Genomic DNA, 23,997 nt, shown 5'->3' with positions numbered 1-23,997 from the left:
TCACTATTTTTTTTTTATCCAGCCCCTAGATCACATTATCACTGCATGAATTTGTTTTAAGTCTTGGTAAAATTGGAATTCTAGTGTAAATATTTATAATTATGCTTTCACTTTTTTGCTTGCTTGGCAGAATTTCAAATTTCAGATTACCTTTGCAGTTCAATAGAGCAGCTGAGAAGAGTTCATAAAGACATAATATTTAGCAGCAATGCTTGTATTGAGAGGAATTCAGAGACTTAAGGCAGCTTTGGCAGGAAAAGTGCTTGGGATGACAGTTATTTAAGAGGGTCTGGAGCTAATCACATCTTGATTTTAGAAGACTTTCAGTAGTAAAAGCCTTCCTGAGTCACAGGCTGGTATTTTGCTGCTGTCTGGATGTGGGCAGAGGATGGGGATGGACTGGGATGGGTGGAGCAGGGACTTGAGGTGTTGTCTGACTTGTTGTCTGACTTGGCAGCCCATGGTACCTCCTCTTTTATGGAGTGTCCTGTCAGAAGGGCTGTAGTAACAGTTTTAATTTAGAGCTTTCCTAGCAGCTGACAGTTATCTGAAGGAGGGTTCTGCTGGTTAGATGATTTTGTGAAAATGCCTCTGAAAATGAACTTGTGGTATGGTGAATGTTCTCCTGAGTGTCTCTTACATTCCCTTGCATGAAAGTACACTGGGAGTGTCTCATTGTCTGAATTTCTGAGAATTTTATTGGAGAGAATTAGCTATCTAATGTATGTATTAATCAGATTAACTTCTGATTTTTCCTTCTGATAGGAGTGCCTTGTTTTCTCAATTTGAGACATTCATTCTCATCTACAGTGATCAGGATCTATAAGCAAAAGGGAATTAAAATATCTTCCCTGGGTTGGTTTTAATTTTGCTTAATAGAGGCAGCCTCTTCCCCAGGGTTATTTAATATTAGAACTTCAGCCTAATTAAGGGATTTGAAGTCTTTTTTTGTATAAATTGTTTTAAGAACTGAGAAATGTTTAAGACATTTCCTAGAGGGAGGTTCATGGCTCCTGGCATGAGAGTGATCCAGAAACTCACTGAGGATCTCCTGGCATCCAGTCCCAGCTGTGCCATTTTGCTGAATGTTTGGGTTCTGAATATCAGATGTCTTTTCTTTCTTCCACTCCTAAAATGATGCCAGCCATTATACCATGTGGGGAGTGCAGAGGTTGATTAGTCAATAAATGCAAAATATTTAGCTGGTGGAAAATATGTACAGTACAGTGAGGCCATGATTATTAGTCAAGTCTTTAAAAAAACCTTTACAAAATCCAAATATCAGGGCATTCTGCCTCCATAGTGAGAATCGTGAGAGCAGCCTTCTCTGGTGAAATTGTAGAGGATTGTCATAAATTAATAATAACCACCCCTCATCCTATTTGGGATGTCACTTCCAGTAAGCTTTTTTAAAACATAGTGTCATGCAAATGGAAAAGTTTCAGCAAACATTAAATGTGACCATGAAGACTTCTGTTCCTCATTAAACCATTCCTTGATGGTTCCTGATAGATTTTCATCTAAACACTTGCTAATCCCAGAGCTCTGAGAGGCAAGGCCTGCTGAATTAGGCCAACCACTGCTCCAAATAGTTCCTGCACACGAAACAGTAATCATTGCTTTCCAGTCTATTATTAGATTAAATTCATAGGGATTGCCTTTTTCCTCCAGTGAGTTGATGCATAAATGACATGCTTTACCCTCCAATAAATCTAGCAGCAGAGTGGCTGTGACATGATGTTCATACCCCTTAGTCCCATGACAGATTATTTTTGATTGCTGCAGAAGTTTACAGCAGTTTTGAAACCATTAGAATTTAAAAGGCATCATTGACATTTTACAGCCTACCTGACGGGGCTGGCAGGGAGCTCAGGGGCATCCTGGCTCCTGCTTGGGATTTCCTCTCAGGGGCAGCCCCTTGCACTCAGGGTGGTCCCCAGCTGTGGTTCAGGCAGGGAAAAAGGCAGGGAATCAGGCAGTACTGCACCTTCACTGCCTCTCTCCTTGGAGAACTGGCGCTGCTCTCCGTCCCATCCCTGAGCCCCAAACTTCCAGCTGGGGACACTCCTGGCAGTGGGACACATGTGGGGACCATGTCCTGCACAGCCCCATGACATGTTGTGCCTTGCATGGATAAACACATGGTGAAAAACTTCCACAGCTTTGTTGCTCGTTAACCTTTTTAAAGGTTTTTACGTTGCCTGTGGTCACTTATTTTTCCCAGCTTAGCACTAAAGAAGCTGGCATTGCTAAAGGGGGAAATTCAGGTTTAGTAGCATGTATGTGCTTTTAATAGTGTTCTTTTCTTGCAGATTTAAGAACTTTGTTTTTCCCTGATGAAACCCAGATAAAGTTTGCAAAGCTCAAGACTCTTCAAATCCAAGGTGTTTACTACTATTTGTATCTCCTGTGAATGAATGTGTTTGGCTCTGGTTGTGACCTCTCTTTACCTGTTGTTTTGTACAGCTGTCTAAAATTTGCTGCTTTTGGCCTTAGAATCACAACTACAAAATTCTATCTAATTTCATAAAAAGATATATCTTGATTTCCATATGTTTGTATATACCTATATAAATAGCACAATACCAAATGGAGCTCTGAACATTTCTATAAATTTCTCAATAGGTTTCTATGTGATTAAAAAAAAAAATTAAAAAATAATTCTCTTCAATTTAACACCTTTGGGTTTGTGTTCTGGATGGTGTGATAGGACTTGCTTTTGTTCCTAACTTCTGTCCTGTGACAGGGATGTCAAGCAGGTTCAGGTTGATGAATGTGGTATCAAGTAGAGAGTTAATCTTAACTCTGCCCTACTGTAGCCTGACAGTTTTTTATTTGACAATACCCTTTTTAAGGCATGGCATCATGGAGAATGAAGATATGAAGACAGTTTAAATGACACATATTGTTGATAGGTAAATATGAAATTCTCCAAAGAAAGCTAGAGTGTATTTGCACTACTGAGGCTGCCCTTTCTCCTTGAAAAACACAACAAATATTTAATAGTTACATGGATGGAGTCCCCTAGGATTTTTTGAAGAAGGGTTCCCAGTTTTGCAGATCCTGTGGTCACAGGTAGCTTCTTCTGAGCACTCTTGAGCATAACTTTCTTTTTCTGCTTGAGGGAGAAAATGGAACAGGAAGTGAGAGAATTTTTTCCGGAATTCCTGAAGTTTTTGATTTTCTATATCACTGTTCTTATAATGCAGTCTTTTGGGAAATAGGAGTGATTTTATTACAGTAAAATATTTATGCCTTAAGAGGAGGATAATTAAAAGAATATTGAGAAAGCATTTGGAACTTCTAAATGAGAACTTTGTCTACAGAACCCCACACTAAAAGCTGTGCTCATTAAGGCAGGGAGGAGAATTAATATTTTTTTTTACCCCAGCACTTATTAAGTTTGGTTTCATTACAATATCTTGAAATTTGATTTTGGTTATTTACAGTATTGTTGAGCAGGGTTTGAGTCTGGTCTCTGTGGTACTATTAACTTTCCTGTCTGAACACCTGAACTCCCTGGCTGGAGCCTTGGTTAGGGTTGTTCTACACATTCCTGTGATGGAACAAAGCTGAGTGGGTTTTGTAGCACTGTTCTCAATCCATAGACCTCTTTTATTTCCCTCAGGATGGGTTTTTCTGTCTATTTTAAGCTCTTTAGCTTTATAAAATGATGATGAAATTATAATCAGGGTCCATCTCACAAAACGTTTTGCAGATGATCTGGAAGGTGTTGACAATGCAGGGAACTGTACAGCCTCAGAATTGGGCCATTTTAATTCTGCCCTGGAAGAGTCAGACCTGAAGGGAGCTGGGGATGAATACACTGTTGATATCCATATGTAACCTTGCAACATGTGGATTAAATCTTCTCTGCACCTGTAGTGTAACATTTTCCTCATGCCAGAGGATACCTTAACTAAAACCACAGTCCAGTGACTTCAAAGAAAGAAAAAACACATTCAGGTTGAAAGCATTTTATTGATTGTAATTTTTAGCATAGTGCGTATTAAATATAATAACTGATGAGTTTAGTAGAATAATCTCCATTACCATATGCAAGAAACATGCTTTATAAGTTACATTCATCTTTAAGAACTGTTAAATTCTCTGGAATCTAATGCAACAAATCATTCTGGGAATGCTGGATCTTTGTGTTTTCAATTGAGGTTCCAGCATTTGGCTGAAGTATCTTCTGTGCTTCTATCATCTCATAATTTCCTTCAGAGAAAAGAGGGAACAATCTGCATGTTGGGTGGGAGGATGGGGGAATGCTAATTGAAACCATGTAATAAAAAGGTAATTTAGCAAAACTATTAGGTTTTGGTTTTCTACTATTTTAAGACTATTATTTTTAAAATTACTTCTGTATTAAAAAGGCTGTAAAACTACTCTGAACGTCAGCACATTCCATCTTAATTCTCACTTTCCTTTGCATGAATAGTAAAATCTTCATAAACTGAGAAATAAAAATAATTGAATAAACTCCAGTTGAACATTTTTTATGTTTCTTTTTGAATTTAAAAAAAAAAAAGCATATTGTAGACCTTTTCCAGAGCATTTAATGTTTTCTAGCATTGACCACACCTCAAACACAAGACAGGAAAAAAAAAAAAAGTGCTGATGGAAACAGCTGAAACAGAAACCCAGAACAAATGCTAATCAGCATTATATGATTTACAGCTGCATTTACTGCTGCAATGTAATTGCTCACACCTGAATCTGATGTTCCATCAGAGTTCTCCATCAATTGTCAGCAGCTGCTTCTCTCACCCTCCCAGCCAGGAGCTGCCCCAGTTCAGGGTGGAGGTCACCATGCAGGGATGGACTTCAGGCATGGCCTGGAGAATTTCTTTCTCCAGGTCACTTTTTGGAGTTAGTTTCTCTCTCTGGTTTCTCCAGATGCTTCAGGAGGAGTCTTTGCATGATTTGGGTAAGACAGGGGTTGGGGAGCAGGGAAAAGGGTGGCAAGGCTGGGGCAGGAATCGGGTGGGGATGTGACCTCTCTGGCCAAGGGACTGAATCAGAAAAAAACAGCTAAAGGTTAAAATGGATCACAGTTGGAATTGGCTGCTTGTGGTTTGGTGTTTTTTTGCTGTTTGGTTGCTGTTCTGTTGTTTTTTGGTTTTGTTGTGGCTTTTTTTCCTAATAATCTTTCTTTGGGATGCATTAATTGTGTGTAACTGCTGCCATGTGCTTTGAAGGTGAGGCTTGTGCTGGGCTTGTAGAAAGAGGTGGATTCCCCTCGGTTGTGAGGGGTTTGTGGTTTCTCTTATGTTTCAGTAGTGAATTTTGGTGTGATTCATGAGGGCTCTGTAGCACGAGATGAGGGGGGACTGAGCTCTGGCAAATCTGAACTGGAAAGCCCAGAGGAAGGCAGAATGCAGAATATGAGCAACTTTTCTGCATTTCTGAAAGGTACAAAATATTTCTTGAAAGGGCAAGAGACCTTTTTGGGTTTTTTTTCCTCCAGTGTCTGAACTGGAAGCAATTTTACCTCCAGTTTCTGAGCTACTACTGTGGTTCAAAGATTTTTTCCTTCTCCTGATGTATCTTGATTGTCAATAGCAAACTCCTAAAAGTACCTTCTTTTTTTTCTGGGGTTGGAAAGAACCACGATCCATAATACTAAAATCCAAAATTTACCAGTACTAAAATAATATATTAGGAAAACTACTAAAATAAATTAAAATTCATTAAAACTGATTCCTGCCATACATGACTTGCAGACTAAGACTCAGCAAGGCCTAAAGTGGATTAGGACCAGTTTCTCAAAGCATTAGAAAGATTTCTGAATCCATAGGTAAAAGGTTTCCATTAGCAAATCTGATCTGAAACCAAAAGCAAGATACAGATTGGGAAATTAGAATGATCTGAACTTTTTATTTCCTGCTGATGTTTATTCTATTGCATAGATCAATGCACAAATATATTTAAAGCTACAAAACAACTGTTACTCATGAACTCTTTTTGCATCACTGTGTGATGTTTGAAACAGCTTTTTTATGCAGTTAGATTTTGAGATCATGCTGGGTCTTTTGGAAGAGTTTAAGTAGCTCCCTGCTCATTTACATTTATGAATTCTGTTCCTATCAGATGTCAAGGTAAAAAGGCACAAGCGTTGTGTATGACACTGAGTTTGTGAGGTCAAGGAGCCTTTTTTGCAGTTGTCCTCTTGGTTTTTCAATTCACCTCCATTAAGTTCCTGAAAATCAGTACCAGTTGAGGTCATGGCACAATGTGAAATAATTTTTGCAGCACTGGCCAGTATTTATAGGAAATGATGAAACCTTCTGTCAGTTCTGTCACATTCCCATCCCACTTGACTCTGGGCCACTTTTAAGTGTGGCTGAAAGCCTCATGGGCTTATGTCTTCATGACCCAGTTGTAAGGCAAAGCTGAACAGTGTTCTGAATTTAAATATCTGTGTCGATATTGCATAAACTGAGAGGTTCTGGTGTTCTTTTTACATCCTTTCTAAGTTTTATAACAAAATAAATCTGGTTTGTAAGAGTTTAAAAAAAAGAAATGGAACAGCTGACTCAACTCTTCCAGTGTTTGTCAGTAGTTAAATCCAATGCTCTGCATTTCACTGCTTTTTTGTAAGAAGCTGCAGCAGCTTCCATAAAGTGCTGGAAGGGTCACAGAGGTGGAGCCCATGGGCTTGGCCATGGTGGCTCTGTCATCTTGAAATCCTCATTACCACAGCCCTGCAGAGAGGAATTGTTCCCCTTATACGTCCAGGCTGAGGGGCTCAGGTCACCCTTTATTTAACCCTTTTCAGTCAGGTTACTTTAACAATATAATGGATTTTTGAAGAGTAACTGCAGGAGCAGCCCAGCTGATTCCTCTCACAGCATCCTCAAGGTGACCACATGTGTCTGGGGGACATCTTCCCCAGTCAACAAAACTGCAGCTGAAAAGGAGAAAGCAGAGTTCAGCTCTTTTAAATGAGGCTCTGGACTCTCCTTTGTTTTGTTTCCAGGGATTTGGGAGGTTGGATGTTTCCTGAGGGTGGGTGTCCTGCCCTGCTTGTGATGCCCTCTGCTATTTGGGCTATAACACAAGGCAAGACCAAGACCATGCTGCTGGAGGGGCAGTTGTTGCTGAGTAGGATGTATTAGGGCATAGCAAACTACTGGAATTTTCTTCATCTTTGTCAATAAATAAATTATTATATAGTAGAACCAAAATTATAAATAGAACCAAAGCAGTTTGCATATATTGTTACTCAGAAATACATTAGAGTTATCTTTAAAGAACCCCATCTGGGATTTTACAGTCACCAGCAGACTTCAGGAAATGAACTGCTATATACACAACCAAGAAGTAACAAAGTACATCATCTACTGCACTTTATTGTAGTGGATTAATTGTTTTGCCTTCTTGCTATCTTGTTAAAAAAATTCTTCTAATGACTTAGAGCCATCTCTTGGGCTTCCCATCCACCCAGCAGTAAGTAGAGATAGAAAACAGTGTATTTAAAACAAGTTTTGCCCTGCTGAAAGATCTGAACATCTCATATTTTAAATAGGAAAAGGCAGGAATGTGTCCACTGACCATACCCAACGTTCTCCTGCTTTACTGACATCTCTCCCAGCTACCCCTTATAGAGGGGAATTCTGTGCTTCTGATCCAAAGAAACTGCTCTGTGGCTGTTCCATGTGTGCACACACAGGTCAGAGCAGTGTTGTCAGAGCTTTCTGTTTGTTATCACTTGTAAATGCTGGGATTACCTGGGTGATTGTTTCCTCAGAATGCCATAATGTAATCTCAAACCTAATACTCCAACAACCATGCACTAATTAAAACTGCAATTATATTTTTGCTCAAACAAAACGACTTAATAAATATTATCACAAACTGTTTACCCTTCCCAAAAAACAATTTATGCTCGCTAATACAATTTCCCATTAAAACTGCTGCCAGGTAAATTAAAAACTCTTGAAATAGTAAGTAAGTGGGAAATTAATTCAACAGTTTAATCTAGAGCTAATAACAGTTGCAAGCTCAGAAAAAGATTGCTACAGCGGGGAGTTAATTAACAGCTTATTCCCCATTTGATAAAAGTAATCCACTCTAATTCCAGTGTAATTTACCTCAATGTAATATAAAACCACAAGCTGCTTCTGGTGCTAGTAATTATTAGGCTTGTCCTGTGGCCACACTGACAATAAAAGCCAGCAGTATCTTAATAACAAGAGGCAGTCTGCTAAACGCCCACAATTAAAGATGTAACAGGAAATCTCGAATCAGCATCACTCGTGTCCTGCTAAACAGGCTGGAGGTGCAATTCCAACAGAAAGTAGGAATTCTCCTTGCCTTCCCTATTTTTAATAACCAGGTGGGCCTTTCAGCAGCCCCGGGTGTTCTGTGGCACCAAATTCTGCCTAATAAATGGCCCTGTGGAGGCTGGAGGCTGCAGGTTTCCTCCAGGTCTGCCAGGTTTATTAATTTCTCTGTTAAGACAAATGAAATACAAAATTTGGAGCCCTTGACCTGAAATATCCTGGGATCATAAACTCAGTAAGGCTCTTTTGACCTCAGCTGTATTGAAGCCTATTTTCCTTCCTTTTTTCTTTTTGTGGGGTTAAGGCCAAAGATCAGATTTAATGCATATATATATATATAATACACAAACATCCATGCACATACCCAAATGTATAAATATAAACGTATCTATATAAATATAGGAGAAATATGTTTATAAATTTTCTTGTTTGATCCCAGGGTAGTATTTTCTGGTAAGTATTTTGATTTGTTCTTGAGCACTCATGGCATTCTGTCACTAGGGAACTTGAGTTTTATTTAAGTATTGCCAGTTTTTTTAGTTGGGTTTATGAATAGCAGGTAGAGTCCCTCATTGACTTTCATGCTGTGTTCTTAGCACTTTCCATTGTCATTGATTTAGGGGTGCCATCGTAAGGATAAGTTTGTAAACTGTAATCACAATTTAACTGGAGTGAAATCAAATGAGCTATTTTATCATAGAAATACCCATACTTGAAACAAGCAATGAATGGCATTATTTTAACCCATTTGTTATTAACAAGGGGTAAGTGGCTTTTCTGCTGTCACCTAAAATATTTCTATACAATTTTGATGTACTTGAGTAACTTCCTTTGGGAACTTCGGATTTCTCAGAAATAAAACTCCTGCTGAGACATGCTTCACTGGGTAGCAGTTGCTAACAAATATATCTGATATTATAATTGTGGGGGTTTAAAAAATATTCTAAGCAGGGAAAACAGTAACTTAAAGGGCTGACTTTGAAAATAGCACAGATTCTGGGCTGGTGTGCTCATGTTATGGAAATGCCAGAGCTGGTGACAAAGATGAAAACAGTGACTGTAGTGATATTTCAGCTATAGATACAGCATCCTTTCCTGTGTTCTTTAAGATATTTGAGTTTTCCTGGTTTACTGCAGAGACAGATGTTTATAGTTGAATTAATGCTTTTGCATGTCTGAAATCTGGTAGGATACTCTGCACACTACCATTCTTCTGCTACTGCTGCTTAGCAAAGCCAACACACTTTTTCCCCTACATAGATGTGGTTTCTTCCTTATTTAAATTGTTACGTTTTTTTCAGGTGGAAGTTTTGATTACTTGTGATACTGATTTTTGGTTTGACCAATTAATCAGCTCTTGGGCAAGGAACGTTTTCTCATGGAGAGCTGGGAAATACCACTGTATTGTAAGCACTTATCAGGTAGTGTGCTAAAAACTGTTAGTGTCTGATTATAACTACATCTAAACTCTGCTGCTCACTCCCACATCATTTATTTATGTACTTAACAGCAATTAGGCCCGCCAAGGTTAAACTTACTTTACAGTGCCATGTTTGGAAGGATTTTTTTTTTGTACTTTTATTGTTAAACAAATCTCCAGTAAAATAATAATTCTTTACCACAAACGATTTTCATGCTGTATCACCCGTAATCTGTATTTTGTCTGGATGCAAAATCTTTAGTTTGAGTGAAGTGATGCTTGAAATTCTGTAGGTCAAGGATTGAGGCCCAATTATTGGGGCTGCTCAAACTAACCAGAGCTAGAAATGAATTAGCACAGCTCATCAGCTGCTCATCCTTGCCTCTCTGCTTCCATTGCCATCGTGTCCACGCCAGCAGAGCCACAGCAGACTCAGGGCAGACTTGGAGCAGATCAAGCCCAGCAGCTTCAGCTCAGTTAAGATCAGCCCTAAATTTCCCAGGTTAGGGGAAAGTGCAGCTTGGGATGACGTGTTCTGATAGCCAGAGAAAAGCTTAGTTTGAATGTGGCTTCACAATTGGGTAATTTGCAATTTTTCTTGAATTGCATTTGCCAATTCATGGGGAAAACATTAATTGAAAAAAATTGGAACACGTAATTGGAAAAAAACACAAGGTTGCCATTCTTGTTGCCTATTGCTCAAACTTACCTGGGAGGTTATTGTTCTAAAAGGTTTATAAATAAACTAATACATTCTGCAAGTGTACACTGATAGATTTAACATCTCTTTAGTATTTTCCATGTCAACTGGGCTGTGCAGGGTGTAATTGTGAAAGGCTAAGATTTGCAGGAGAGACTCAGGGTATTGCCTTGTGTGTCTTCCCATGGAGAACTGGAATGAGGAGGCTCCTCTCAAGGTGTGTGGGGGAGGCCAGAGGAGTTCGATGTCCACTTGAGAAATGCTGTCATGGGGGAATTGATGTTTTCCAACAGGCTGGCACCAAGGGAGCTGCTGTGGGTCCTGCTCCTCTGGTGCTGTGGGCTCTTCTTTTCAGTACCTGCTTGAGGTAGTGCAGGAAGGGAGAGTCCCCACTGGTACCTGTGAGGTGTTTTAAGGAGAGGAATCTTGTTCTGCATCATCCTTTGGTAGAGCACAGAGATCCTGGATCAGAGGGATCTGAGGCTTAGGTTGGAAAGTCCTTCTACAGATACATCAATAGCAAAAGGAGGGGCAGGGAAAACCTCCATTCTCTATTGGACATGGGTGGGAATATAGTTATCAAAGATGAAGAAAAGGCTGAGGTATTTAACACCTTCTTTGCCTCAGTTTTCAACAGTAAGACAGGTTGTCCTGAGGACAGATGGCTTCTGGAGCTTGTAGAAAGAAACAAGAATCTGAACAGCTCCCCTGTAGTCCAGAAGGGCACAGTCAGTGACCTACTGAGATGCTTGGATCCCCACAAGTCTATGGGACCAGATGGGATCCACCCAAGGGTGATGAGGGAGCTGGCAGAAGAGCTCGCCAAGCCTCTCTCCATCATCTACCAACAGTCCTGGCTCACCAGTGACATACCAGATGATTGGAAGTTGGGGAATGTCACGCCAATCCACAAAAAGGGACAGAAGGAGGACCTGGGAAACTACAGGCCCGTCAGCCTGACCTCAGTGCCTGGCAGGGTTATGGAACAGATCATCCTCAGTGCAATCACACAGCACCTGCAGGATGGGCAAGGGATCAGACCCAGCCAGCACGGGGTTAGGAAAGGCAGGTTCTGTCTGACCAACCTGAGCTCCTTTTATGATTGGGTGACCCGACTGGTGGATGAGGGGAAGGCTGTGGATGTGGTCTACCTGGACTTCAGCAAGGCCTTTGACACCGTCTCCCACAGCATTCTGCTGAAAAAGCTGCCAGCCCACAGCTTGGACAGGAGCACCCTGTGCTGGGTTAGGAACTGGCTGGAGGGCCGGGCCCAGAGAGAGGTGCTGAACGGGGCTGCATCAAAATGGCGGCTGTGGTGTCCCTCAGGGATCAGTGTTGGGCCCAGTTCTGTTTAATATCTTTATGGATGATTTAGATGAGGGGATCGAGTCCATCATCAGCAAATCTGCAGATGACACTAAGCTGGGGGGGAGTGTGGATCAGCTGGAAGGCAGGGGGGCTCTGCAGAGGGACCTGGACAGCCTGAAGAGTTGGGCTGATTCCAGCGGGATGAGGTTCAACACGGCCAAGTGCCGGGTCCTGCACTTCGGCCACAACAACCCCATGCAGCGCTACAGGCTGGGGACAGGGTGGCTGGAGAGCAGCCAGGCAGAGAGGGACCTTGGAGTTTGGACTGACAGGAAGCTGAACATGAGCCAGCAGTGTGCCCAGGTGGCCAAGAAGGCCAATGGCATCCTGGCTTGTATCCGGAACGGCGTCGCCAGCAGGTCCAAGGAAGGGATTCTGCCCCTGTACTCAGCGCTGGTGAGGCCGCACCTCGAGTACTGTGTCCAGTTCTGGGCCCCTCAGTTCAGGAAGGAGATTGAGGTCCTGGAGCGGGTCCAAAGGAGGGCAACCAGGCTGGTGAAGGGACTCAAGCATAAGTCCTGTGAGGTGAGGCTGAGGGAACTGGGGCTGTTCAGCCTGGAGAAGGGGAGGCTTAGGGGAGACCTCATCACTCTCTACATCTCCCTGAAAGAAGGTTGGAGCCAGGTGGGGGTTGATCTCTTTTCTGAGGCAACTGTCAGCAAGACAAGAGGGCACAGTCTCAAGTTGTGCCAGGAGAGGTTTAGGTTGGATATTAGAAAGAATTTCTTTACGGAGAGGGTGATCAGACATTGGAATGGGCTGCCCAGGGAAGTAGTGGATTCTCTGTCCCTGGAGATACCTAAAAAGAGATTGGATGTGGCACTCAGTGCCATGGGCTGGTAACCGCAGCGGTAGTGGAGCAAGGGTTGGACTTGATGATCTCAGAGATCCCTTCCAACCCAGCCAATTCTATGAAGAAATTGGGAAGAAATTCTTCAGTGTGAAGGTGCTGAGCCCATTGCCCAGGTTGCCCAGAGAGGCTGTTTTGTCTGCCCCATCCCTGGCAGTGTTGGAGGTTGGGATGGGGCTTGGAGCAACCTGGGCTGGTGAGAGGTGTCCCTGGACATGGATGAGCTTTAAGGTCACTTCCAGTCCATGAGTCTGTGATTTTTCAGGCAGTGAGCATGGCAGATGTGCTGTTGCAGGCAGGGGGCATGAGCAGTGCATTCCCCCAAATCACCATCAGGTTGTACAGACAGGCAGACAGAAGCCCTCAGTGCTGGGGTGGCCCTGAGGTCAACACCATGGTGACATCTTCTGTATAGACACCTGAAGCAGAGAGACAAGGAAGGTGCCCTCATCCATGATACCAACATAGCTCTTTTCAGTCCATTATTCACCAGCAGTCTTGCAGTCAGCCTCAGGATGCATTAAAATGAACTCAAGGACAGAAATGATTTCCATATGAGGTAAACTTTTTAATCATCCTGAATAAATGTGGGGGGAGAAAAAAGCCATCAGGTACCCAGGTTTTAACCAACTCTTCTTTCATGTTACAGATACATGTTTCTAAAGACACGCACATGGAAGTAAAACAAATATACAATAAATGTTCTTAAGAAGTTTAAATTTCACCAGAATATACCAAAGCCAAGTTAACTATCTGCATACATAATTATTGAGTGCAAACAGTCTGCTTTCATCCATGGTGCACACACGCACACACACAAATGAAATAATCCCATATCCAGCTTGCAGTGGTCCTGTCTCCCACAGGGACATTCCACCCAGCAGAGTACAGGTGCAGGGCAGGTGACAGAATGTGGACCTGGATGGCTCTTGGGTTGTGTGCATGAGTGAACAGAAATGTGTTGGAGGACCAGACTGACAATCTGTGCAGGCCTCTTGTGTAATCCAGGCTATGAAATTTCACTGCTATTCCTGTGTTAAGCCTGAAACCTGCAGCTAACCCAGAGAAGCATTTGAGCAGCACAGCTGGTCCCAGCTCAGAAAGTCAAGTGATGGAAAATTCATCCCATGCCCTGGTAAACAGTCCTAGTGGTTATTTCTGTTGTTGGAAGTTTAGCTTTTTTTCCACTTTATGTTAAAACTTCTTGCCTATTGCTGCAAATCCATTGAACTTTATCTGAGTGGTCAAGTGTTTGCCCTTTGTCACTTGTTGCCTTTTTTTCCTCACTTGACCCTGCATTCAGTGCCAGCAGATGGACCTGGTGGCAGAGAAATGACACCTGTAGTGGTAGTGACAAAAGGCTGATGTCAAGCCCAGCTCCAAGAAGTGGTGGCAGGGACTGGAATTGGCTATGGGAAGGATTTCAAAGGGGAATGTTCAGTAGAGAGCTAGGTGATACAATTATGATTTATATAAAATTGAAAATAATTTTTACAGTCGTACAACTTGATCACACATCTTTAGCAAGTCCTTTCTTCTGCCCAGTTTGCCTGGTCTCTCAGACCATTTCCATTTTTCCAGTGTAATTTATATCCATTCTAAAAAGCAGGATTACAGCAGTTCATTTCAGGAATGTCTACTTTGCTTTTTTAGTTTTCCATACTGCCACTCAACATTTCACAACTAATGCTAAAAGAACCTGCTTTTCTGCAATTCTTTCTGGCACAGAAGGGCTTTCCTGTATTTCTCTGCCTCATTGACTCTCTATCTCATTTAAAAATCTTTGCTGAAAATACATCTTTTTCCCCTTGCATGACCCTCATAATTTTTATCTCTCTCTGCTGTTATTTTAGCACATAATTTTACTTTTAAACTAGCTGATGGCCCTTCATTTGAGAAAGGGCAATCAATAAATTATGTGCTGATTGTGGGTATTCTTCATCATATTTTTGTATTTCATTGTCCAGACTGTAACAGTTGATATATATTTTTGTTGTACTTTTTCACCTTCTTAAGGGTATCATTATTCTTGGCTTTTAATAATTGAAAGACAATTCAATCTTTTTGCATCATGAAAGAGAGAATGAAGGAATGAATCTCTCCCTGCTAAATATCATTTATATCACTTAATGGCTTTGCTGAAGAAACACAAGCTTGAGCAAACTTGACATGGGTTGAGCAAAGAAAGTGAATGTTTTTCCTGAGTAATTTTTAGTTCATGTCTCTAAATCATCTGAAAATCTCACTGTGAATTTCTGAAATGTGGAGTTTTGGGGTTTTTTTGTTTGGTTGGTTGGTTTTTTGGGTTTTTTTTGTTTGTTTGTTTGGTGTTCTTTTTTGTTTTGTTTTTTTGGTTTTTTTTTTGATAACAAGAACTTGAGGGTACTGAGGTGACAGCTCTGTAAGAGGTTTTTTTTTCTTTCCCCAAGGTGTGAAGGGGAGCTCTGCATCCTTCAGAGTCCCTGCAGACTGTGCCTATCTCTTCCCTGTGCTTTTTTTACTGGGAAAGGTTTGCATGGAGAGAAGAAATCATATGCATGGGAAGTTAGTCTCTCCTGAGAGGGGCTTCATCATTGGGTTTTTTTCAATGTAAAGAGTGTGCTAGTGGCTCTAAGTAAAATTTATAATACAAAGTTTGGAGAAATAAGATCCTACCTACTGTAAACCTGCTCAGTTCTGACAATACAGAGGTCTGGGTATATGTGTAGGCACTTAAACGTAACTTACATGGCCCTTTTCTTTCAGATGTATACAGGTATTACTTGTAGGCTAGTTCTGTGGTCCCACTGCATGATAATTAAGAAAAAAATTATAGGACTTAGCAACTTTTGGCAATTTAGGAAGGTTTTCTACCCATGAAAGTTCATTTTTAATGTTTTTGTCTTCAGTTCTCAAAAAAAAAAGAAAAAAAGATTGAAACATACACAATGAGAAAAGTTTGCCTTTGTCCTGTTTTATCTAATTATTATTATTTAAGATTAAGTATCAACTTATAGTAATACCACCCACCTCTGAGTTACTTTCTCAGCTTTCAGGAATGGTTAGTGCTAGTTTGTCTTCATGCTGTCACTTGATAACTAAATTGTAATATGTAAAAAAAAAATTAACAGGAACATATTCTTAGGTCATCTCAATGCAGGAATCCAATCTCATAAAAATTTTCATTATGGTTTGAGGGATGAGATGTGCATCTTATTCATTTGCTGATACAGATTCTAGCTGCTGACCCATTCATCAAATGCTCAAGTCCAGGCCAACAGGAATGATCTCTCCAAGAAAGATTAAGAGCAGAAATTTCAAATGGGAGACATTGTTCTTTGTAGCAGCTCACCTCATCTGCCATCACTTGTAATTGATACTCCCCAGCTTGTCATCTGCTCTGCATCTCAGCACAGCATCCTGGGAGAGCAGCTGGGCAGAAAAAGGGGTAAAGTGGAGGCATAGAATTTTTAAAATAAAATTCAAGGGGGATTCCATTTCCCAAGTGTTGCCTGTCTTTTTAAGGGAGTGCTGCTATATTATTTAGAAGCCTTTCTGTTGCTTCAGTCGAGCAATTTCTGAAAAGAAAAAAAGAGAGCAAGCAGGAAGATATTATTGGTGAGGGAACATCGTCAGTCAGCCAAAAGCAAGCACAAAGAGAGACTACCTTGCAGTCTGAAAGTGCTGATTGCACTCTCTGTGAAGCCAAGAGCAAAAATATGCTTTTTTTTTTTTTTTTTTTCTCTTACTTTTGGTAAACAGCTTAATTATTGAATATCTCATCGGCTATTGCAGTGCCTGCAGCATTGCAAGTGAACATGCCCGTGTTTGGCTGTTTGAGCTCCCAAAACTTAGAAGCTGAGACTCAATTTTGTAAATGCAAGAATTTAGTATGATACATTTTCAAACTCCGTAGCAGATTGAAAGGACAGCTTTTAGAGCCATAAATGTGATTTATAACTTTTAAATAAACTCACCAGTAAATTGTTTTATGCAGCGTTGGTGTGTTCAGAGTATTTCCAATAGTGCCAGGTGACTTGGGAACAAATAATCAGTGCAGAAACCTTGGAAATGAAAGCCTCCTGTTTCAAAGATTACTTTCCTGGTTAAACAACAATTATCATATTACAATTTAATACATTTTATGAAAAGCTCTCTCTTGATGAGCCAGCCCCTCTGGTAGAATTCCAATGAAAATTGGATAAGGAATATTTCAGGAGGGAGCAATGTGTTGGCTGTGCTGTGGAGGAGATTTGCAGAGGTGCAGAATTCCTGAGCTCTGGCTTGTGGTTATTTAGTTACTGATTTCAAGATACATGGGTAGTTTTTCTATGTGTTTGTTTCTTTTTTGAGATTAACATGAGAAATCCTCATAACTTTCATCTCTCTCTAGGAGAGGATGAGTAAGCAGGGAAAAGGAAACAGGTTGCTGCAACTGCCACTGAACTGCTCTCTCAAAATGTAATTCTGAATATCCTCAAGTCTCTGCAATTTGCTAATAATGTAGTTTGCAAACTCCTAAAAGTGGATAGCCCAAATATTTATTTTAATGTGTATTTTTATTAAAGTAGACACCATTATTACTGCCACAGATTAAAGACCTGTAATGTGACTTTAATATTGCTATTAGATGTTAATGTCTTAGGATAGCACTCTGAAGATGAAATAGTTCTCATTTACTTTTTCACCATAATGAATACTAATGTGTCAGGGGACAAGAGACATCTTTGCCTTCTTTTCAGCTTGGCCAAATAGGAAAGACAGGAATGGAAGGGAGCAATTTGTCATTTGTGAGGGAATGCAACTGGAAGTTGTGAGTAAAGGCAGTGGAAATCCAGTCACCCAGCTCTCCCTCTCCTTTTTCTCTTTGGATTAAGGAAAATAAGAGCAGACAGTGGGCTGTCCAATTTCCGACATTACTGGTGGGAATTATTCATAAAAGACTTGTTATTTCTACACTGGTTTACAGTCTGGTTTCATCTCATTATTGGTGATGTTATGGTCTTTCAGGAAGGGAATAATAACTCATTTCCTGGAGAGTGTTTGTTTTCTGCACTTAGAACTAGAGACTAAATATTTTTTGGTCAAAACCAAAAATTTTTACTCTTCTTGACAAAGTTAGAATAATGCCAGATACAGTAAATCTGGGGACCTATCCCAGGTGTAATGGAATAAAATCCAGTTTTATCAGTACATACATAGGGATCTGTCTCTTTACCTGTGGTTAAAATTGTTCAGGGCAATTTTTTTCCAAGTGACAGCCCACATTTAGTTTTCAGAACCTGCTCATTCTTTGAATCCACAGTTAAGTCCCTCGAATACAGTTGACAATAAATAACACAGACATATGTTCAAGTGCTTACAGATTATATTTTCATAGCCTTGAAATGTTTTGCTTGGGGCAAGAAAAGTTACATATCAACTTGGCAAGGATGTTGGCTCTTCCTCACTCTGCTCAGCCTAAAGGGCTTCCCAGCTGTGGGATAACAAAGGACTCTTCCTTACTGGTGCTTGACTGCCCCAGTCCTAATTCCAGAGGCTGGGAAGCTCCAAGGCTTCCAGTCAAACGATTTTCCTGAAGAATTGGCAGAAAGTTTGTGCTTGCTTTGGTCACACACACATCATCACCACGCAGATCCTAAGGGGGTGGTTTGTGGTTGCTGCTGAGCACCAGGGAAATGCACTGGATGCAGTTGGGTTTCATCACACCAGGTCTGAGTGCTCCTGTGTCTGGACAGCCTAAAAATCAAATTCGGTCCAGGTCTAGACATGACTATAATGTGAGAGTGTGTCCTTCCAGTGCTGGGCATTTCTTCCAGCAATCAATAAAGCAGCAAAATCCAGCATCTGTTCCATGAGATTTTACATTATTTGGGAGAAAACAGTTCTGTGGGGTATTTTAACCACTGAGTGAATGAATATATTTTATTGTTGTTAAATCTTTTTGCCTGTGATGTTATCTCATTCCAATTGCTCTTTTAAGAAGATGAGCATTTGAATTCAAGCATAAACAAAAGGGCAGCAGAAGACTTCTCTGCCTGTTACTGCAGGGTCTGTGCTCCAGCAGCCAGACTCTGGTTCAAAAGCACTGCAAGGAGCAAGGCTTGAGTTTACTTCTGCTTACACCTTTTTGGGCTGCTATTTGAATTTTTTTTTTTTTTTTTTTAAAGTGTTTTCAAAGATTTTCTGTATTTTCAAAGAAAACAAAAGAAAACCTCATAGTTCAAATTCTTGGTTTCCAGGTTCTTTTTTAAAAGGTGCAGTTATTGATGTCTCCATAGCAGATGGTGTGATCCCATGATGCCTCTTACAAAATGTGATATAGAAGCATATATCTCAATTGCTCAGTCTTCATAATATAAATCAGTCTTATGATACGTTCCAACAGATAATGCTGCCCCTTTTATATTCCAGCTAAGGACCAAATTAATCAAGTACTGTTTTGCTTAAATATTTTCTTATATTTGTGTGTGTTTTATTTGTTAGAACATCATTTTTATCCATAAATATACTCTTGTTTTTTAATAGATTCCTTTTTTTGTACAGAACTAGACAGTAGATTGTGGAGAGCTTATTCATTTCATAGCCTGAGAAGCAGGGTATTGTGAAACTTGAGCCCACTGCAAGACTCAGGACAACCTTTTTTACAATACATCTGAAATATTTTTAAAGTATTCTGCTAATTGCTTTAATCTTAATGGGTTATTTTTCCTGTCATTCAGCAAATTCTTGAACATTACATTTAAAGAAGTCCTGTCTGATTTTGAACTCCTTTCTTCAGAAATTCCAGCAATAAATTCTGTAGTTTAATCTGCAGATAAACTTATACCTCCTCCAGGAAACCCATAAAATGCCAGATGTAGGTTTGTGCTGTCAACCAGTGAAAAGGATGAGATGAAGACCTAGTGTGGAGATGCCTAAATCTGCTGTATAATTAATGGTTAAGCTTTTTGTATCCTTCAAGACAAACAAGGGATGCGGACCAACAAATGTTCAGCTCTTGGAACAAAGGAAAATGAAGTTCTGTAGGCTCAATGTCTTAAGGGGAGAGAAGTGAAAGTAATGCAGGCTTCAAGAATAGAAAGGTTTCAATGACTGAAGAAATGTAACTTAGACAAACAGGGAATGAATTCCACGTTGGGTGCTGCTTTTTGGTCAACAGAAGCTGTTGAGAGTAAAAGCTTTCCATTTTGTGAGATCATCTTCCAACTTGGATCAGCTGACAGCAGGTCCAGTAAATCTCTGCAGGTGCCTTGTCCCCCACTCCTGTGTTTCTGTGGGACACAGAAATAGCTTTTCTATGTTGGCTATAAAATCAGCTGTCTTTATTTATATTTTTTTTTTCTTTCAATTTCTAATCCTTCTATTTTAAAGCAGGAATTTTTAAGCACCAGGCTTGCAGCAGCATAGATCAATACTGGCTTGTGTTTGAAGTCAGGTAGAATATGAATGATGAGGTTCCAGTTTGGCTGAAGGTGTAAGTTTTTCTGGGATAGTAAACAGCAATAACTGAGGTGCTGAGGAACAAAACAACAAAAAAAAAGGTTTATTTGTGATGGATGGCAGGGTCTTGCTGGTAGGCTTAGTACATTAAGGAAGGTGCAGATTTGTAATATTTGAGTATGGCACAGCTGAAGTATTGCTGGGTGCAGGTGTTCTGTACCTGGGAGAGGCAGAGCTAAGTTTATTGGGGTTTCTGGCCTTCAGAGATCTTCAGAATCCAGGTGGGTTCAGCAAATACATATTGCCTAAGCAGCATATAGTACATAAAGTACTATATAAAGCAATAAATAATGAAGTAATAATTTCAAGAGTAATAAACTGTGTCCTTTGGAAAAAACAACCAATGAATGGGGGGGCAGGTTTGAGATATTTTCCCTTTTTAAGAAATAACAGTATAAAAAAGGAATGCATGAAATATTGCTTCATGTGTTGAATTTGTGGCTAAGGTGTTGGGAGAGCAAATGGCTGAGGCTTCTTTTGCCTTTTGCTTTAAGTGGCCCTTGAGAAAGTGTTGTGATGAGTGGAGAAGGGTAGAGGAAATCACCTCTTCCTTCTCTCAGTTACTTTTAAAGTTTGTGGTCAGATATGGTTTTGTATTTATCATCCTTTAATTATGATAAATACCTGACCTATCTGTGGAGATTTTTTAGCTTTTTATCAGTTCTTTAACATTTGTTATAGTAATATAACAATAGTAATATATATAGTAATAGTTAATAGTCTGAAAGGAAGGTCAGGAAGTTCTTTCCTGGGCTGTGATTTCTGTATAGTTCCCAAGACCACATTTTTGCCTGAGTCAGCTACATACAGTGTTTTCTACTGGAATGTATTTTGGGGTATAAATGGTTCATTCTTATCAAACCTTGAAACAGGTGAAACATGGGGCTTTGGCTTTTCCTGCCATCACTGCTCCTCATCAGAGGGCTGAGCTGATAAAACCCCATGGTCAGTTTTGTCAGGGTAGCTACTAAGGGGCTTAGAGGCTTTTTGCAGTGTTTCTAATGGCTAATGAGAACTGTTTTTTTCCTAACGATAGTAATAATTGAAGCATATTGCTGTAATGAATGTTAGCTTAATTATCCTTAATTCTTTTTCCTCTGTTAAGTTGTCTTGAGTTAGCAAACACTATTTATTACTGAAGGAATTTGAGAGTAATAGGTTGAATGTTTTTATACATTCTTCCCTAACTAATGTTTAGTTTACAGCTTTGGATGTCTGAAACACCATTTAGGAGGATTAGAACTTTGACCATAATTTGGTAAAATGATTTGATATGCCCTCTTGGCTAGGGACACAGTTATTTATTTTATTTGAATAATTCCAATGCCTTTTCTCAATGTTCTGTGCTTTTCCCTAAAATTTATTTCTAGGAATACCAGTGGTCTTCATTGAGCAACTCTTTGATTTGTTATGATTAGGGAAATATATTTTTAAAATTATTTATAAATATTCATACATATCTATACACATTGATATGTATAAATATCTATAAAAATATAATTTTTTATACATATCATATTGTTTATACAAATCTAGCATTAGCAAGGTTAGCCAGGTTTGACCTGACTTAATTCCTGTAAGAAAAAAAAAAATCTAACCAAATACTTCAGGTTTTTTCCCAGTGTTGAAACATGTTAAAGTCTTACTGAACTATTAAAACCTCAGGACTTCAACCAATTCATTTTAGTCATGATGTGGCCTAAAGTTGAAGTATTTTATAAAAGCTAAACAATGCCAAATGCATTTGGCTGAGATCAAAAGCCAAATCTATTTGTTCTCTTTCATCTTCAGTGTTCCATTTCCTAGGAGTATGACCTTAGTCAAACATCTATTAAAGTTAGCTTTTGATCTTACTCCCTTTTTTACAAAAAAGAAAAAAAAAAAGCCAATCTTTAAGATTTTCTTCCAGAGACAATCACACTATTGTGTTTTAATGTTCCAGTAGTGTGTGAGTAAATAGGATTCTCTGATGTATGTGATAGAACGGTGGTTAAATGGGACAATCATTTTTGTGTCAGAGACAAGAATCAAAAGGAAGCATTCTTCAGAAGCTGTTAACTGGAAAAATCCCCCCAGGTCAGTGGAAACATGTTAACTGGTCAATGTGCTGCATTTTTGGGTCCTTTGATGAAAATGCCTTGTAATTCGATAACAGGTAGCTGCTCAGTTGGAATACAATTTTCTCCTTGCCAGTCAGAGCTGCTCAGTGATTAATCAGTAAAAAAGGTTAATTTTCTTCTAAGTATGAGGAGTTTCTGAGAGAAATGAGGACAGATGGGATTGTTACATCCTTTGTTTCCTCAATAGATTTTTGGTCATCTCTAAATTCCTCCACATTGGGGCAGCCTGTCTGACATTCACATCTCAGCTTCAGCGAAGGGAGGAGGTCTTTCACAAATACCTATTGGTTCCTAAAAACTATACAGAAGAGTAAAATTACAGTTAAGATTTATATTAAACATAGGGAACTGATTAATTATGAATTAACCCATAACAGCTCTCCTTTTAAACTTGTTCTTATCAACGCAGCACCACTGCTAGGGAATATCAAAGGATACAATAGGTAAGTCCTGAAAACAATTTCAAAGCAGTATCTCCAAAAGAAACAGAACATGTCTTTAATAAGCGATTAAACTTGCAGATGTATCACATATCAAACTTCTAAAACCTGAGTTAAATGCTTGCTGGAAACACATGGGAATGTTACCTAAATAAATTTATACTAATGTCATAGCTTACCAAGGTGGGGAAAAGCCTTCAAGTAGACTTTAAACTCTCAGCTCTAAAAAGATAGCTGTAAGAAATACAATGTTAATATTCAGAAATGGCTGAGAACTTCAGAATGTAGTAATCTGAAGGAAATGCTTGAAGGGGTTACTTAAATAATGTGGAGATGAAGAGAGACCTGCCATGTTTTTGTGAATTGGCTGAAAAATTTTCAGTACATCTTGGACATCATTTATATCAAACATATTTTTATTTTTCAAAGACATGAAATTAATCTGAATTAAAAAATCTGAGGATCTATTTTAAGATCTGAATGTACTTTGGCTGTTGAAACAGTTGCACAGAACCTAAGCTAAAAATGCTTGTTGCCATAGTTTTAGAAGGAATGAAACTGCTATACTGATGCAAACTCAGGAGTAAAGACCAGTAGAGTTTATCTATGAAGATTTGCAAGGGCAAAGAGAATATTTGCATAATTTTATATTACTTAGTGTTTCAGTTCAGTGGCTAAATTATTCCTCTCCTTCTTGAGCCTGTGTTTGGCTTGGAAGCTGCAAGTTAATTCAGCTTGACCAATGAGTAGTCACACATCCTTTAAGATTTTTTAAATGGTGTAGTTCATCTTTTATATGTTACTTTAATTCAACACCTGCAGCAGTAAAGTAATCTCCCATTCACTGTCTCAGCTTTGAAAAATATTCTTTACCTTGTATTGCATAAAATGGAAATAATTATGGCATAACTTCATAAGCAAAGAAAATACTAATCTATTGGGACTAAATTATTAATTTCCTGTGTTACTTGTGTAAGGAAATGTGCATGAACAAGCTTCAACAAAACCTCAACGAAAGTAACTTAGAACCAGGGAGATCAGAACAATCAGGAGTAAAAAAATGCTTAAAAAAAGGAAAAGTTATGGTACACAGTCCTGTAATCATGTTCCTGACCCTCTCTGCTTGTGTGATCAATAGTCATTCATTTGTGCCCCAGAGGAAAACACAGCTCTTTGTGTTTCTTTACCTGTGGTCTAAACAGAGCTTAGAAGTTCAGTCTGGTTTTCCCAGCCTGTGGTTCCTCCTCTTTTCTCTTTGCAGCATTAAAAATTCACAAATCCATCACCTGTTTGCAGAAGGTGCCCAAAGCAGAAACTCGGCTTTGA

General features: G+C 39.5%; 1 protein-coding gene across 1 annotated transcript in view; it reads left to right on the top strand.

Moving 5' to 3' along the window:
* Positions 1-23,997, top strand: part of DACH2 (dachshund family transcription factor 2) — a 260,460-nt gene that overhangs the window by 136,638 nt on the left and 99,825 nt on the right. The gene's annotated exons all lie outside the window — the stretch shown is intronic.

The sequence above is a fragment of the Calypte anna genome, chromosome 4 (genome assembly GCF_003957555.1).
Source record: "Calypte anna isolate BGI_N300 chromosome 4, bCalAnn1_v1.p, whole genome shotgun sequence".
In the NCBI taxonomy this organism is placed as follows: domain Eukaryota; kingdom Metazoa; phylum Chordata; class Aves; order Apodiformes; family Trochilidae; genus Calypte; species Calypte anna.
The sequence above is the reverse complement of the archived record's forward strand: the minus strand, read 5'-3'. Positions and strand labels throughout refer to the sequence as shown.